This window comes from Artibeus jamaicensis, unplaced genomic scaffold, assembly GCF_021234435.1.
Source record: "Artibeus jamaicensis isolate MK-2021 breed Jamaican fruit bat unplaced genomic scaffold, CSHL_Jam_final scaffold_1283, whole genome shotgun sequence".
Lineage (NCBI taxonomy): Eukaryota > Metazoa > Chordata > Mammalia > Chiroptera > Phyllostomidae > Artibeus > Artibeus jamaicensis.
Genome location: NW_026522028.1, coordinates 22,350,590 through 22,367,230, shown reverse-complemented (window position 1 = coordinate 22,367,230; position 16,641 = coordinate 22,350,590). Strand labels below are relative to the sequence as shown.

At 38.4% G+C, this 16,641-nt stretch overlaps 1 long non-coding RNA gene across 1 annotated transcript in view; it reads right to left on the bottom strand.

Annotated features, from left to right (window-relative positions):
* Nucleotides 1–16,641, bottom strand: part of LOC128625952 (uncharacterized) — a 259,328-nt gene that overhangs the window by 137,126 nt on the left and 105,561 nt on the right. The gene's annotated exons all lie outside the window — the stretch shown is intronic.

Genomic DNA, 16,641 nt, shown 5'->3' with positions numbered 1-16,641 from the left:
TGTTTAAGTCTTTGTCTTTTAATCATGACATTGGTCAGAATCTTCTTCACTAAAATTTTATAAATACTCCATAAAGGGTAAATCGTATATACTAAATCTCAAAGCCAATAGAATTGTCTAGGAAGAACTGAGGGTTGGAATGCAGAATTCCAGGGTTGAGACACATGCTTTTAAGAGCTTGGCTGTACCCTCAAGTAAAGTGCCACTCAGTTTATGAGGTTCTCTCTTCCCTTTCATTTTCTCTCCTAGTTCTGAATCCATGTTGGCTTAAAATTAGTTTAGGCTAGCCACATATACTCTATGTTATTTCACAGAAAAGAAGTGAACTACAGATTACATCAGAGGTTGAGACACCTTAGGCAATATCTTTCTTTTTCATGCTTTAGTCACTGGACTTATTGTGTGATGAGAATCCTAGAAGCACAATGTGACAGCGCCTGAAATCTTCACTAAATCAAATAGCATGAAATTGTTTCATCTAGCTGACTCTCAACATTGGATGGAGGGGGATTGGAGTTACCCATGGAAGCTGATGTTTTTAGCCTTATGTGGGAGAACAATGATGCTTTTTTATTTCTATCATGTTTAAAAGCTTGAAAGCAACATAACACAATAATCATAAAGTTGCAATGCCTTTTGAATACAAGGGACTGCCAGTTTTTACAGGCATTTAAAACTACATTTGTCTTTCACTCACCTATAAGCAGAACCTAATCAACAAAACAAACAAGCAAGCAAAGTATAATCAGAGACACTGAAACAAAGAACAAACTGACAGTAACCAGAGGGGAGGTGGGAGGCGAGAGGGTTAATGGCAGAAAATAGGGGACGGTCCATCAAGGGAACATGTATAAAGGACACATGGATAAAGTCAAAGGGGGTAGGTTCAAGGGTGGGAGGTGGGGGGCTGTGGGGGGTGAAAATGGAGACAACTGTACTTGAACAACAATAATAAAATAATAAAAATAAAATAAAACTACATCTGTCAAAAACTGGTATAACATCTCTCGAAAGAGAAACAATATATACTGGCTACATTTAGAAAATTCCCAGTTTACTGCATTGAAATGAGGAGTTGTATAGAAAGAGTAAATTTAGGTAAAATGATCTGAGATTAAGGACATTGTATTTCCTACTGCAGGAAGCAGCCATTCCAAGTGAATTAATATGGGACTCATAGCCTATTACAAAAGTTTAGGTTAGAAAAAGGACTAGAAATATAGGATAAGATTAAAAAACTAAAATCACATTTATAATATAAATTTCTTTTGGACAAATCCTTATTTTATAAAACCATCATTATCTTAATGCTAAGGTTATATTTTCTAACAAAGTTTAAAACATTTTTGGCTAAGTCTCTATCTTCTAGCTGATATAAAAAACTAACCAATGTGGTCACATTTTTATATTCTAATAAAATCTGTATCTATACTAAATGTCCAGTGAAACACTCAGGGACATTTATCCCAGAGAGATGAAAATTTGTGTTCATATATAAATCTGTACAAAATATTCATAGCAGCTTTATTGTAATAGTAAAAAAGTGGAAACCCAAATATTCATTAACTGATTAACAGATAAACAAATGGGTATGTTCATACTATGGAATACCATTTAACAATAAAAAGGAACAAACTCTTGAAACATGCAACAATTTAGATGACTCCAGATAATTATCTAATTTCAAAAGGCCATGTATTGTATGATTACATTTAGGTAAAATTATCAAACTAGGTAAATTATAGATGGAGAACAGACTATTGGTTGCCAATGGTTAGATATGGTGAGGGGCAGTGGGTAGGACCCTAAATGAGGAGTACCATGGTAGTCATGGCACAGTTTTGTATCTTAATTGTGGTGGTGGTGGGTGGTTACACAATTTATAAATGTGATAAAATGAAACTATACACACATTGAACCAATGTCAATTTCAGGATTTTGACATTGATGTGTATAAGATATCATGACTGGAGGAAACTGAGTATATGTATGGTACATGGGATCTCTGAATTATTTTTTACAGCTCCCTGTAAATCTACTTATTTCAGACGAGATCGGGCGTGTTCAGGGTGGTATGGCCATAGACTTATTTCAAAGTCATTTTTGTCTTTTTAAGTATATTTTATTTTATTTATTTTTTAAGTGGGATTCAAAATGTAAAAATTAAATTTATTTATTTATTTATTTATTTATTTATTTATTTATTTATTTATTTATCTTTAGAAGGGAAGGGAAGGAGAGAGGGAGAGAAATATCAGTGTATGGTTGCCTCTCGTGGGTCCCCTGCTGGGAACTGGCCTTAAAAAAATGAGGAGAGGCTTAGGAACCTCCAGGACATCTTTAAATGCTCCAACATCCGAATTATAGGAGTACCAGAAGGGGAAGAGGAACAGCCACAAGTGGAAAACTTATCTGAACAAATAGTAAAGCAACAAACAACAAATGTTGGAGAGGTTGTGGGGAAAAGGGGTCCTTAGTTCACTGTTGGTAGGATTGCAGACTGGTACAACCATTATGGAAAACAGTATGGAATTTTCTCAGAAAAACAAAAATCGACCTGCCTTTTGACCCAGCAATTCCACTGCTGGGATTATATCCTAAGAATCCTAAAATATCAATATCAAAGAACCTATGCACCACAATGTTCATAGCAGCACAATTTACAATAGCCAAGAGTTGGAAGCAACCTAGGTGCCCATCAGTAAACGAATGGATCAAAAAATTGTGGTACATATACACAATGGAATTCTATGCAGCAGAGAGAAAGAAGGAGCTACTACCCTTTGCAACAACATGGATGGAACTGGAAAGCATTATGCTGAGTGAAATAGGCCAGGCATTGAAGGACAAATACCATATGATCTCACCTTTAACAGAAAGCTAAATAACAAAATAAACAAGCAAACAGAATAAAAACAAAGACACTAAAATAGAGAACAAGTGGGCAGCGACCAGAGGGGAGAGGGAAGGGAATTTAAGGGGAAAAACGAGGAGGGATTTTGAAGAACAAGTATGAAAGACACAGGGATGAGGTCTGTGGGGAGGGGGGGCATGGGAGGGAGGTGGGGAGACGGGGCGGAGGGGGTTGGGATGGGAGAAATTGACAAAAGAAAACTGTACTTGAAAAATAATAAATTTAAAAAAAGTATATTTTATTTTATTTATTTTTTAAGTGGGATTCAAAATGTAAAAATTAAAATATTTATTTATTTATTTATTTATTTATTTATTTATTTATTTATTTATTTATCTATCTTTAGAAGGGAAGGGAAGGAGAGAAGGAGAGGAATATCAATGTATGGTTGCTTCTGGTGCATCCTCTGCTGGGAACTGGCCCCTGCTTGGAACTGGCCTGCAACCCAGGCATGTGCCCTGACAGGGAATCGAACCGTGATCTTTTGGTTCACAGGCCCGTGCTCAATCCACTGAGCTACACCAGCCAGGGCTAAAATTTTTTAAAACTGTTGTTCAAGTACAGTTTTCAGCCTTTCTCCCCCACCCCAGCCCACTCCCCTAGCTCTCCCCACCTCCCTCCTGTTTCCATCCCCTCCTTGTTATTGTCCATGTGTCCTTTATACTTGTTCCTGCAAACCCTTCCCCTTTCCTCCTGAAATTCTCTCCCCTCTGCCCTCTGGTCACTGTCACCCTATTCTCAATTTCAGTGTCTTTGGTTATATTTTGCTTGCTTATTGTTTTGTTGATTAGGTTCCTGTCAAAGGTGAGATCATATGGTATTTGTCTTTCACCACCTGGCTTATTTTGCTTAGCATAACATTTTCCAGTCCTATCCATGCTGTCACCAATGTTCCTAGCAGCACAATTTACAATAGCCAAGTGCTGGAAGCAAACTAGGTGTCCATCAGTAAATGAATGGATCAAAAAAGTATGGTACATTTACAAAATGAAATTCTATGCAGCAGAAAGAAAGTATATTTTATTGATTATGCTATTACAATTGACCCATTTTTTTCTCCTTTTATCTCCCTCTACCCTCCACCCCCTACTTCCAGCATCTCCCCCCCGCCTTAGTTCATGTCCATGGATTATACATATAAGTTCTTTGGCTTCATTTCCCATACTATTCTTAACCTCCCGCTATTTTGTGCCTACCAATTATGCTTCTTATACCCTGTACCTCCCCCCACTCATTCTTCCCTTCCCCTTTCCCACTGCTAAACCTCCACGTGATCTCCATTTCTGTGATGCTGTTTCTGTTGTATTGGCTCCTTAGTTTTTTTTTTTTTTTTAGGTTCAGTTGTTGATAGTTATCAGTTTGTTGTTATTTTACTGTTCATAGTTTTTTATCTTCTTTTCCTTAGATTTGTCCCTTTAACATTTCATACAATAAGAGCCTGGTGATGATGAACTCCTTTAACTTGACCTTATCTGGGAAGCACTTTACCTGCCCTTCCATTCTAAATGATAGCTTTACTGGATAGAGTCATCTTGGATGTAGGTCCTTGCTTCTCATGACTTCAAATACTTCTTCCCAGCCCCTCTTGCCTGCAAAATTCTCTTTTGAGAAATCAGCTGACAGTCTTATGGGAACTCCTTTGTAGGTAACTGTCTCCTTTTCTTTTGCTGCTTTTAAGATTCTCTCCTTATCTTTAATCTCAGGTGATTTAATTAGGATCTGTCCCTTGTGTGTTTCTCCTTGGATCCAACTTATTTGGAGCTCTCTGAGCTTCTTGGACTTACATGTATAGTTCCTTTGCCAGATTGGGGAAGTTTTCCTTCATTATATTTTCAAGTAAATTTTCAATTTCTAGCTCTTCCTCTTCTCCTTCTGGCACCTGTATGATTCAAATGTTGGAACATTTAAAGTTGTCCCAGAGGTTACTCAGCCTCTCCTCACTTTTTTTTTTTTGCATTCTTGTTTCCTCATTCTGTTCTAGTTGAATGTTTATTTCTTCCCTTTGTTCCAAATCATTGATTTGAGTCTTGGTTTCCTTCCCTTCACTGTTGGTTCCCTGTATATTTCCCTTTATTTCACTTTGAATAGCCTTCACTTCTTTTATTTTTGCGACCATACTCAATCATTTCTGTGAGCATAGTGATTACCACTGTTTTGAACTCTGCATCTGATAGGTGGACTATCTCCTCATCACTTAGTTCTTTTTTTGGAGTTTTGGTCTGTTCTCAAAGTTATTTTTTTAAAAAAGCTACAGCCACATCTATATCTGTATACACTCACTCACTGACTTACTCATGAGGCTTGCTCCCTACCCTTTCAGGGTCATTGCCTCCTGGAAAAAAATCCTTCCTGACATGAATTTTGCTAAGTAAAAAATAAAATCACAATGAATAACAATGATTAGTTGTTAGAAATTTCTGACACCCAAATTAAACCTATTTATGCTAAAGCAACATCAAATCACATTAAAATGAACCCAATCATGTCAATATGTAACATGACTTGTTATAACATGACGTAACAAGGACATGGTCTTTTAATTCCTCACTAACAGTGTTATCTATCTGTACATGTTCCACTCTTTCTTAGCAGTTAGGTAGTATTCATGAAAGCCTGTAGTCATATCACATGCATTTGACACATACTGCTTAAGTAATTGCACAATTAGTTCAGAAATAAAAAGAATAACAGTGATAAAACTATCAGTGATAACAATAGAGATAGTAACTGAAATCATCATTATTCCAAACTAGGAAATCAGGCATTTTCTGGGAGGAAGGGACAGCAGGCTTCAGTTACCATCTGGTTGCTCTCCTTCCATGGTACACAGCTGCCTGCAAGGCAGGGTGAATCCAACCCAGCCTTCCTGATTGCCAAGAAATGCCCATAAATGTAAGTAAGATTATTAGACTAAACTCTCCTGAAAAGTCCAATTCTTGTAAACTTAATAAACTGAAAGACATAAATTGGAAGAAAGCTAAAATGGTACATACTGAAATATCCATGGTAACTGGCAATTAGGTATTAAAATTATAAGAAAATTTGTTTCTCATATTTTAAAAATATTTTCAATGTTCATATTTTCTTTATAAAACTACTTTAATATATATACACATATCCACACACATATGTGTATATATATGAATGCATACACACCTATAAATGCTCTCCAGGGGTCCTTGATCTGAGGTGAAATTGTGGTAAACACTTCTACTCTCTCTAGATCCCTAAGATCGTTTTCACTTTTTCTGAGCCATCTCCCTTGGTTTGGGGACATTTTTGTCTCCAGGGACTGCACCCACAACTGCCCTTGAGCTATGGGAGCACCTCTGACTGCACTATATCTTAACATACATGGGACTTGACCCTTAGCTCATAACTAACACAAAGGGAAATGCAGATCCCTTTGTACCAGAGGAAGAGGCAAGCTCTGAGGTTCTTCTTTAGAGCTACTCTGTGGAGGAGGGTGGGACTTTGCTTCACACTGCATCCCTGCTTGGCTTTTGCCTTGCTGCCTGCTTGCCCTATTCTCTAAAGCTGCTTCATCTGGAAGCATTTTTTTAAGCACTTACATGTAAATCCTCATTTTAGAATTTCTGGGGACCAAATTAAAAAGAAACCTTTTTTCACATTAAAATTTTCCTGAAGTCAAGGAGTATCTTATAACTACCATGAACATTTAATTCAGCTTTTATTCCTGAAAAATCTATTATTAAATAGATGTTGCATCTATAACTGAAGACATCTAAGACTATAAGCTGTGCAAGGGTGAGGTGGGACTATTTTATTCTCCAGTGTGCATCTAACGTCTTAAGCATTGCCAACAAACATATTTTACTCAATCATTTTTGTGGAATTAATGGATTAAAATAAAGTTTTATAATTTTTCTTGTATTATAATTCAAATTATGAATTTCCCTAATGGTAGGGCATGAATCATGTCTGTGTTTATATTTTTCATATATTTCACATGAAGTCTTGCCCAAATTCAGCATCAACAAATGTTGACTATAATTGGAACACAGATGCAGAACATTTTGCAGAGGGAAAAACAAATTTAAACCAGGAAAAGCAAAAAATAGAGAACAAAAGAAAGGGAAAAGAAGAGAGTGAGAAGAGGGAAAACAGCACGCTACATAGGGGTGAAATCACTAATTAGAAATGTGAAGTGGTAGATACAGGTCAACTTTGAAGTGAAAACAAAGAAAAAATTACAAAAACAATAACAGCTGCAAATAAGATGTGAGCAAGAGGCATCTGATTTACACTGATTTTAAGTGGGAAGGGTACATGCATTTTTCAAGACAAGAAAGTTAAGATCTGAAGTAGATCTTCCATAGTGTGCAAAATTCTCCATCCACCTGTGGGCAGATAATAAGAACTGCTATAACACAGTGGTTTGCACAGATCACCACAACACCAGGGATTTCCAGACACAATCACAACATGGAAAAACTCCAAAAGACAAGCTGGAAAAGCTTGCCATCCATATTCTTTGGGCCAACCAATGAGCACTCAAATGCCCTTCCATCTGTCCTCCACCAAGGCCACTCATCAGGACTGAGTCACCCTTCCGTAGTATCCTTTCAAGACAGCCAAGCAGACACAGGGGTGCTATTTGCAGTTTGGTGATGACCTGATCAAAGGTAAGGTGACTTTTGAAGCTGTCTTGCATTAAGAGGTGTCTAGATAAGACAATAGAGTAGAGGAACAAAAATATACTGTTTCAGTGGAAGCAAAAGTATTGTTATCTGTGTTTGTATTCAGGCACATATGTGTCCATGTGCGCTGTGATGTGTCTAATCACAGTTGGCAAGTATTACTGTGGAATTTGCTGAGTTAAGACAGTCAATGTCATTGAGAGGGAATGAACTCAATTAAAGGATCTAATGCTTCCTTTGATATGCAGAGTTCAAGTCATCCCCATGAGTCTCCCCTTTTACCTAGGATGTCCAAACTCACCATGGAAGGGGCAGGAAGCACGGAAAAAGTGAAGGAGACAGGAAATCAAGGCAAGGGAGACACAACAATCTGAAACAAAAATTCATAATCTATTGAGGATGGGAATGGGAGAGATGCAGGCATGGACAAGACCTCAGCTGTACCCCACCCCACTTCTTGCCCACTCAGGAAGAAAGAAGCAGGAAGAAGAGCATTGGAGCATCAGCCTGACCTACCCAGGGACTCCTGCCATCTATCCCCACCAGGCCTATCTCTATCTTTCAGGGTCATTGCTTTCACCCAGGCTCTGTCTGGAGACCAGATAGCCCACTCAGCCCAGCTCATTTCATGCACAAGTCTCTCTATATCCTCATCTGAGAAGATCTAGCCATTGGCATGGCAAATGTGGCTAGAGTGAGTAATGAGGCAATGTTAAGGAAAATGAGCAGAGAAGTGATGTCACCTAAGAAGAGATGTCTTGCAACTGGAACCCCTAAATTAGTGGTTCTCAACCAGGGACATTTTGCATGCACCACGAGGCAATATTGGGTGATGTCTGGAGACACTTTTGGTTGTCACAATTGGGGGTGGGGATACAGTTGGGTTTTAGTGAATAGAAGCCAGAGATGTTGCTAAATATCCTATAATGGATAGGACAGCATCCAATGGGTAAGAATTACATGACCCAAAATTTCATTAGTGCCATGGTTGAGAAATCTGAGCCTAAAAGAAGCCGCTCCTAAAGGTCAGTTTGATGAAGCAGAAGCAGCCAGATTACATGGCCAAAGACAGACTTGGACAGAGCCAGGCACGGGGCATCTCTGGACTTCAGAGGACTTCTAACTCAAGGTGAAGAACAAACAGGAACTCAGAAACACACAGTTGAAATGTCCAGGACTTCGCAGACAGAATCCAGAGCCTGCCTCTGCTCAGACACATGAGCTAGGGCAATTAGTAAGTCTTTCTCAGTCTCAATTACTCCATCTACAAGACCAGAGTCCTAACATCTCCAAAGGAATCTGCAAGGGTTAAAGCAGATAGTGAACATGAAGCAATTCTCAGCAGGCACTGAACAAACAGCACTTTCTTTCACTTTTCTTGCTCTGGATAATTTCTAAAATTAACATCATAAGAACATAAGAGTGGTAGAATGAGGAAGGGAACAGCCCAATGTCTCCCATAGCCTGACATTTTCAGGGTTTCTTGAGCCTTCCTCATTTTTCTTTTGTTCTTTCTCTTCTACCTTCTTTTGAGAGTCGAGATTTCTCATCCATCAGTGATCAGACTCAGACAGAGGCTTGAGCTGTAGCTTTTTTCCACCTGTGACTCAAGAAGATACAGTAGGGTGAACTCACCAGGGATCTATACACAAAGGAGACCAAGAAGCCTCTTGGAAAAGTAGTCATCCTAAGAGGACAAAGAGTCAACAGCAAAAGTGTGTTTCAAAGAAACAGTTGAGCCTTCGAGGAAAGGGGTCGTTCTGAGTACAACAGGTTCTATACTAGAACTGCCCCCTTCTTTAATCACTGTGGATTCACCCTGAGTCTCTGGACAATGAAACTCATAAATATCTACTAAAAACCAAAATGTTTCAGCAAAATTGCCAAGGGATACTGAAGCACAAAGAATAAGAGGATATGTAATTGTAGAGGAAGACCTGGCATTGGTGGAGGTACTGATGGCAGTGGCTGCTTCATTCTAATGGTGACATGGTAGCCTCTATCCACACTCTTGACAGAAGGCATTGGTTTCGAGTGCAGCAGCAATGCCCTTGAGAGACATCAGCAGCGAAAGTAGTTCCTTTGGGGCCACTGGGAGCAGTCAAATTCCTCCCCACGGAGATCCAGAGCAGGGGAGGAGAGAGGACACGCACTTACCTAGTACCAGAGACACACTATGAGAGTATGAGGTGCACCCTCTGGGAACCCCCAGTGTTCTGGGAGGACAACTCAAGCAGTAGAGGCAGAGCAACCAGAGAAACAATGATGCTTGCCACTGATATCTTTTCCTTTTTGGCAGAAATATAATATAGTTAAATAACTTTCTCACTATAAAATTAATATTCATTTTAGAAAGGTTGGAAACCTCAACCACAAAAAGAAAAATGGCAATTGTCAATCATGCCACTGCTCAGAGATGACCACTGTTGGGGTTGCAATGCATTTCCTTTGGTCTTTGTTTTTGCTAGGGATATTTTCACATAGTTTGGAATATATTGGATGTCCATTTCCCTGCCTCTCCTTTTTTGAGTATTTTTTTCCCTCAATCCCTTCACCTTTTTCACCTAGCTCCCTACCTCCCTTCCCCTCTGAAAACTGGCAGTCCAATCTTTATTTCTGTTTTGTTTCTATTTTGTTAGTTATTTTATTTGGTTCATTAGATTCCACATATGAGTGCCTGTCTTTTTTTCCAGCTCACTCTGAGGTAGCCCAAGAAATCAATATTGTGGAAGACTTGCCATGGCCCCTGCCCACCCAGCTCCAGTGGAGGGTAAGGGGTGGAGTTACTATTCTTATAACTTAGCTGATCCCAAATTGACACTTATAAGTCACTGTATTCTCAGTTCCCTGCTTCAGATTAGAAAATACACTGAAGTGAAATTCTTCCCCTTAGGGTGAGGGAAAGTGAGGCTGAAGTAGCTTGACTTGCCTTGCAGTGCACAAGGAGACAAAGGTGGGCCCATGATCCATCCCTTACCCAGACAATCACTGAACACTCTCTCCCCTGGAATCAGACAGCTTGGAATACATACAGTGAAAATAAAGACCTACAGATGAAATAAAAGCTTAGCCCTCTGTGATATATTAGAGGAATGTAAAATATTAGACCTAAGGCATTCACATTGAATCTCTTATATTCCATTATTCATATCTGAAGCTCTTTTTCTTGTTCCTGTCTTTTTTTTGACAGGATGTTAATTATAAATCAAGATTGTAAAACTAAACCATTTAAAATATATGCATGCTTAGCAAAAACATCCTAAGGTTTAAGAATCATTTTTAAAATTAGATTTTTCAATTTCATTCAATAAACATGTATTAAATATCAGCCCCAGAGTCTCTAACTCCATTCATTTGTAGGTACAAAAGGCCCCCAAGAGGAGAGCCAATTTTAGCCCAGTCCCAATTAATCCAGCCTCCAAGCATTAAAAAACATTTTCATACAGTGCTTCCTATATGTTTGGGTACTGTGCAGAGAGCTGTTTGAACTCTGCATCTAATATGCCTACAATCAACACACATTTTCCTCTTTACTATAGACAAGAAATATTTCACTTTTCTCAACTCTCTTTCATGTGTAACTGTATAACTCTCTTGTATAAACATACAAGTACATTTTATATATACATGATGATAAATGGTACCTACAAATGACTTCGATGTTGGAGGGGATGGGAAATATTAGGGACCATGGCAACCCAGAGTGCTCATTGTCCATCTAAAGAGGACAGTCACTATTGATTCTAGCTGACTGGTGCCTAGAGCAATGAGGCACTGGTGGTTTTGTGGGGCCAGTGTCCAGTTTTTTTAAAAACACAAAAATATAAACTTTTAATTAAAATATCATTTTTCTAAAAATTCATATTTTAAAGATACTGTGTAGGTCAAACGAAAAATGATTAAACCGAGGAATGTACTCTTATACATTATTGAGAGTGCATAAATTGGTTCCACCCCTATGGAGGGCAATTTGGAAATATCTGTCAAAATTTGAAATGTGTTTTCTTTTTAAGTTAGATATTTCAGTCCTAAGTATTTATCCTGTAGAGATCCTCTTGCATGTGGAATAATGTGTTCAATATTCATTGCAGCATTGCAAGAGTGCAAATCATACACATGCCCACGAATATAAGACTAATTAATTACAGCACACCCATACAGTAGCATTCTGTGTTGTTATTTTAAAATTGAAGTAGTTTTACATAAAGTAATTTCACAGATAGAGTGCCGGGTTAAAAAAAACAAGGTACAGAACACTATATAAGTATGCAACCGTTTGTGTAAAAAAACTAAAATGACGTATATAATTGCCTATGCTTTAAGGTGGCCAAGGAGCTGCTGAATCTTCCTCATACTTGTAGGAAAGAAAGAAAAAAGTCTGTATAACTCTGGATTTAGGGCTTTTAACCACCCTGCCATGGCTTTTGACAGTCATTAGGAGCACCACAGTTATCCCCTACCATTACCTTCCAGCCCATTTCCAGATAGGCACTCCAATTTCTCATTTTGGCTGTGATCATCAGACTTTACCATTTCAATTTCTGTGGATGGGATTCTTCCTCTAGCCTTCCCTGGACACTCCCTCCCTTACCACTAAACACTGCCTGGAATATGGAGACCCCACCTAGAATTAGCCTTTCCTTTGCCATGCCTCTGTAGGCACCAAGGAATGAGCTATTGTCTCCCTCTTCTGAACCAAGTCCTTCTATGGCCTAATTAGAGAACAAATCTCACTTGGCAGGAGTATTAATTACATTGAGAACAAGAACCTCATACTTATACAGTCAAATAAATCTTGCAAATGTTGCATATACTTGCATATTCATAAGCATGCTAGCATTATAATGACTCTGAAGACTCTGAAGTATAGAAAGATGGTCGCCCTTTTTACTGCACAGTTGCCTGAGATTATTCGACTAATGATTCTTCCCTGTTTTTGTTGTATGCCTATGAATACGGTGCAAAACTAGTGTTACACTTGGAAAAATCTATTCTAACCTTTCTAACCTATGTCCAACTTCCATTTTTTCCCCAGCTTCCCCTTTATAGAAGAGACTCCATTAATCCCACCCTTTAAAGATTTTATTTATTTATCTTTAGAGGGGAAAGGAAGGAGAGAGGGAGAGAACTGGCTTGCAACCCAGGCATGTGCCCTGACTGGGAATCGAACCGTGGTTGCTTGGTTCCCAGGCCCGTAATTCCACCCTTTAAAGGGTTAAGGGGGTCAACCATAAGATGATGGAAGATTTGACTTTGGGTGGTAGGTACACAATGCAAGATACAGATATAGCATAGAACTTCACACCTGAAAACTATGTAATGTCACCCCCAATAAATTTAATTTAAAAAATAAGAGACACCATTGACCTTCCCAAAGAAAGAGACAGGGTTATTTTATTACCAACCACACACACAAAAAACAGACTCAATAGAAGAGGGTGAGAAACCCAATAAGGAGGAAAAATTAAATGTCTGTCTAATTCTATAATTTGATGATTATGTTCATTTCAGCCTAAGAAAAAAAAACTATTGTGGAAAGTAATATGCCAGAAACCAGGAGGCAAGCAGGCAGGTGAACAGACAGAAATGTTGAAGGTTACAGCAGGTGATGGGTCATAAATCTGGAGCTAAGAGAACATAATTTGCCTGAAAGAAGGTCAAGGTCAATGGTTTCACTCTGGAAATCCCATAAGAAATCATTAAAAAGCCACTGGACTGAGATTGTTATAGACTCTTTCCCAGCAGAAGCTTCAAAGATTACTAGTTCAGGTTTGATTGATGAGATTCCTCAGAGACCAACACGACTGTGTGTGTTGTACATCTAAGGGGAACCATTAAGATGGCAGAGACTGTAGGTTTTTATATTTATTGCCATGATTTTGGCAGACTTTTTCTAGCAAAATTTTTATTTTATGACAATATAGAAATGGATTATATTTCTAATGCATGCAAAGGTGCCATAGGAACTAGTAACAGCCCTACTTTAAAGGTCTACATAGTCCTCAGAAGGCCATGGGGTGTATGGCAGAATGTCAGCTCTTTGAAATCAGGTGACCTGTATCCTACACCTGGCTCCTTCTTTACCTTTCTAGGTCTGAAGTACTCATCAGCTAAATGAAATTTGGTTCTAGATAATCGTTCAGTTATTTGAATATACAAGAAACTTTCTCACCTCTTATTTTTCATACATACTGTTGGTTCTTCCTGGAATGCTTGCCCTTTACTCATCACAAGGCTGACCCTCCAAATACTTCAGGTCTCAGCATAAATGCCAAATATCATGGAAGGCTTTCACTTCTACCATGGTTACATCCCCTACTGGAAGCTTCCACAGATCATCTCTCATCCACCATCATAATTCACATCAGATTTTACCATAATTATTTATTTCAGTGTTTGTCTTTCCCACAAGACTTGAAGCACCACAAGGCTGGGAAACACCCTCTTGTTCAGGATTGTCTCTTCAGGGCAAGCATACAGTAGGAACTCAATATTTGTTAGATAAAGACATGAATGATCTCAAATTTCATATGAAACCAACAAGTCTCATTTTTAAAGATTTTTTTTCTGAATCAAATCTGTTAAAGTAAACCAAATTCACTTGTCTCCTAGCTTAAGAAAATCAATTTTAAATCCTGACTTCTTATCTTTACCTATTCTTCTAAAAATAGTCCTTTACAGATACAAATATATTCCTGTAAAGTTGTATATGTTTTGACTATATGAAAATTCATCTCTATTCTAATTGTACTCAGCAACTCAAATGGAATGGAATCGCTTTATAAACAAACGCACACTCCCATCCCAGTTTACCTATTTAGTAAATTCAAATTAATTAGAACTTGAAAGGAGTGGGAGGAGATTTGAGGAAAGCTCTTAATATTAGCATGAAAATATGTCAATAATTTTTTCAGTGAAATACAAAATAAAGAACAGCAGAAGTGTTATCTGCATGAGGCCCCCCTACAGCCTTATTCCCTGCTCTCTCAGAGAACTTTGAATTTGGTGGCCATATTATGCAAAACCAGAAATGACCCTAAGCAGAAAGGAGTAGAAAGGTGAGACCACCTGCCTTATTGGGAGCAGGGGCAGTGTTTAATGCAGAGGACATGTTTCTCTGCAGGAGGGAGAATTCACCACCAGTGAAGCAAGAAGCTCAGCATAGGCATGTGTTTAGAAGCCCAGTCTGAAGTTGAACTACATGGATTCAAATCCTAGCTCTGCCCTAATGACCTGGGGAAAGTTGTTTAAGTTAGCCTCATGGCACCTAGACCCCTCATCTGTAAAATGGGAATAGTTTTGGTAACTACATCGTAGAGTTGTCACACAGGTAAAATACTTTGATACATTAAAGTGCCTATAAAATTGTCTACCACGCTAAGTGAGAAATGTATGTCAGATATGACTTTTATTATATTCAGCTGTCTATTCATGGGCAGGGACTGCTTTTAGGAGGTACAGAGTACACAAAGGCTCTCCATCCTAGTCCAATGCAACTAAGAAAAACTGAAATGGCAAAATTCCTTTGGATGGGGGCGCCCGGAAGACCTGAGAATGAGATCATTTAGAGGTCAGACTATAATTGCTTGGGATTCTCCAAATTCTCTGACTTTGGTGTGGGCAGTGACAACAAGGGAGAAGAAAGAAGACAGGATGAAGGCACCAATTAACATGGCAGGATGACAGAATGAGGAAACAACAGTCAAGAAGCAGAGACAGGAAATGCCAGGAGATAATAATTTGCCTACCAGGCCAATGTTTGTCAGCCTTTCCTCTTTAGATGCTTTCTGGAACAGGATGGGAGGTGGCTTATGGTAGGAGAAATCCAGAGACCAAAACCTGTATAATTTTCCTCCAGTTCTTTAACTCAAGAGCAAAAAATCTCACTGGACAATACAGAGGTGCTGAGCTGAGAAATAAAAAATTAAGTTTCTCCATCAATAATTAATTTATTTAGCCTGTTGTTCTCACTTTATATTTCTGTAACATTTTCTGCCATTAAATAACAAAAACTAATTTTCACTTAAAATTGTAAAAAAAGCTTTACACTTTTGAATTTGGAGACTATAGATGCATCATGAAGTTGTCAGGCTACACACACACATTCACAGAGACACACACATACATATATATTCATAGACCTCTCTTAAGAGAACATCTAGAAGAGAAAGACATGATCATTAACTTCATTTATAACAGTCTGTCTATTGTAATCTGGTTGTTTCCTTTCACAAAGCATCTGTGACATTGTTGAAACTTGTCACTAAGTCCCTTGGCAGCAGCCTCTATGTCTAATCTTTGCAGGGCACTGGCAGCTCACTACCCCACTTTCTCACCCATCTCTACATGCTGTAACTTAAAATTGTGGCTGGGATTTCACATGTAATTAGAGCTGTGCCTTTTTTGCCAGGTGGTTTCTCCCTCTTCTACTAATTAGTCTAGTTTTTCCTTTAAGGCATGTAGGAACTATCAGTTAAGTCAAATGAAAACAATAGGCCAGGTGATGTCAGTTTTTGAAACTGTTGATTACTTTCCATATTATATCATATGGTCATGAGGATTACTCTGCACTTATGGGTAAACTACTCAGCTACTCATTAGCTCAGTGCAGTCACATCCAGGCTTGTCCTGGTTAACTAACCTTTTAAGCCATGTGACATAGGAAAGACAAATCCTTCTCCAAGAGGTGTTAAACCAAATATCATACTAAGACCTCTGTTTCCTGGTGGCTTCTGTAGTCATTTTTCTTACAACACAATGAATTCAACATAAGGACATGGAATAAAAAGCAACAAAAATAAAGGTATCTTGAGTATCTCTTAAGAAGCTAGAGTTATATTTTGCAAATATATCATTGGTCCAATTTTCAAGCATCCTAACAGGATGATAATAGAATTAGAAAATTCCTAGTCGTGGCATAGGTTGTTCCAACACTTCCAACACACCAAGGCCATAAGTTTCCCTAGCACAAAGAACAATAGCTTCAGATATTGGCAGCAGGGCATTTGTTAAATCCTCTTTCTTCTCCTTTCAAAAACTGTAGTCCTGGAACCAGCAACATCAGCA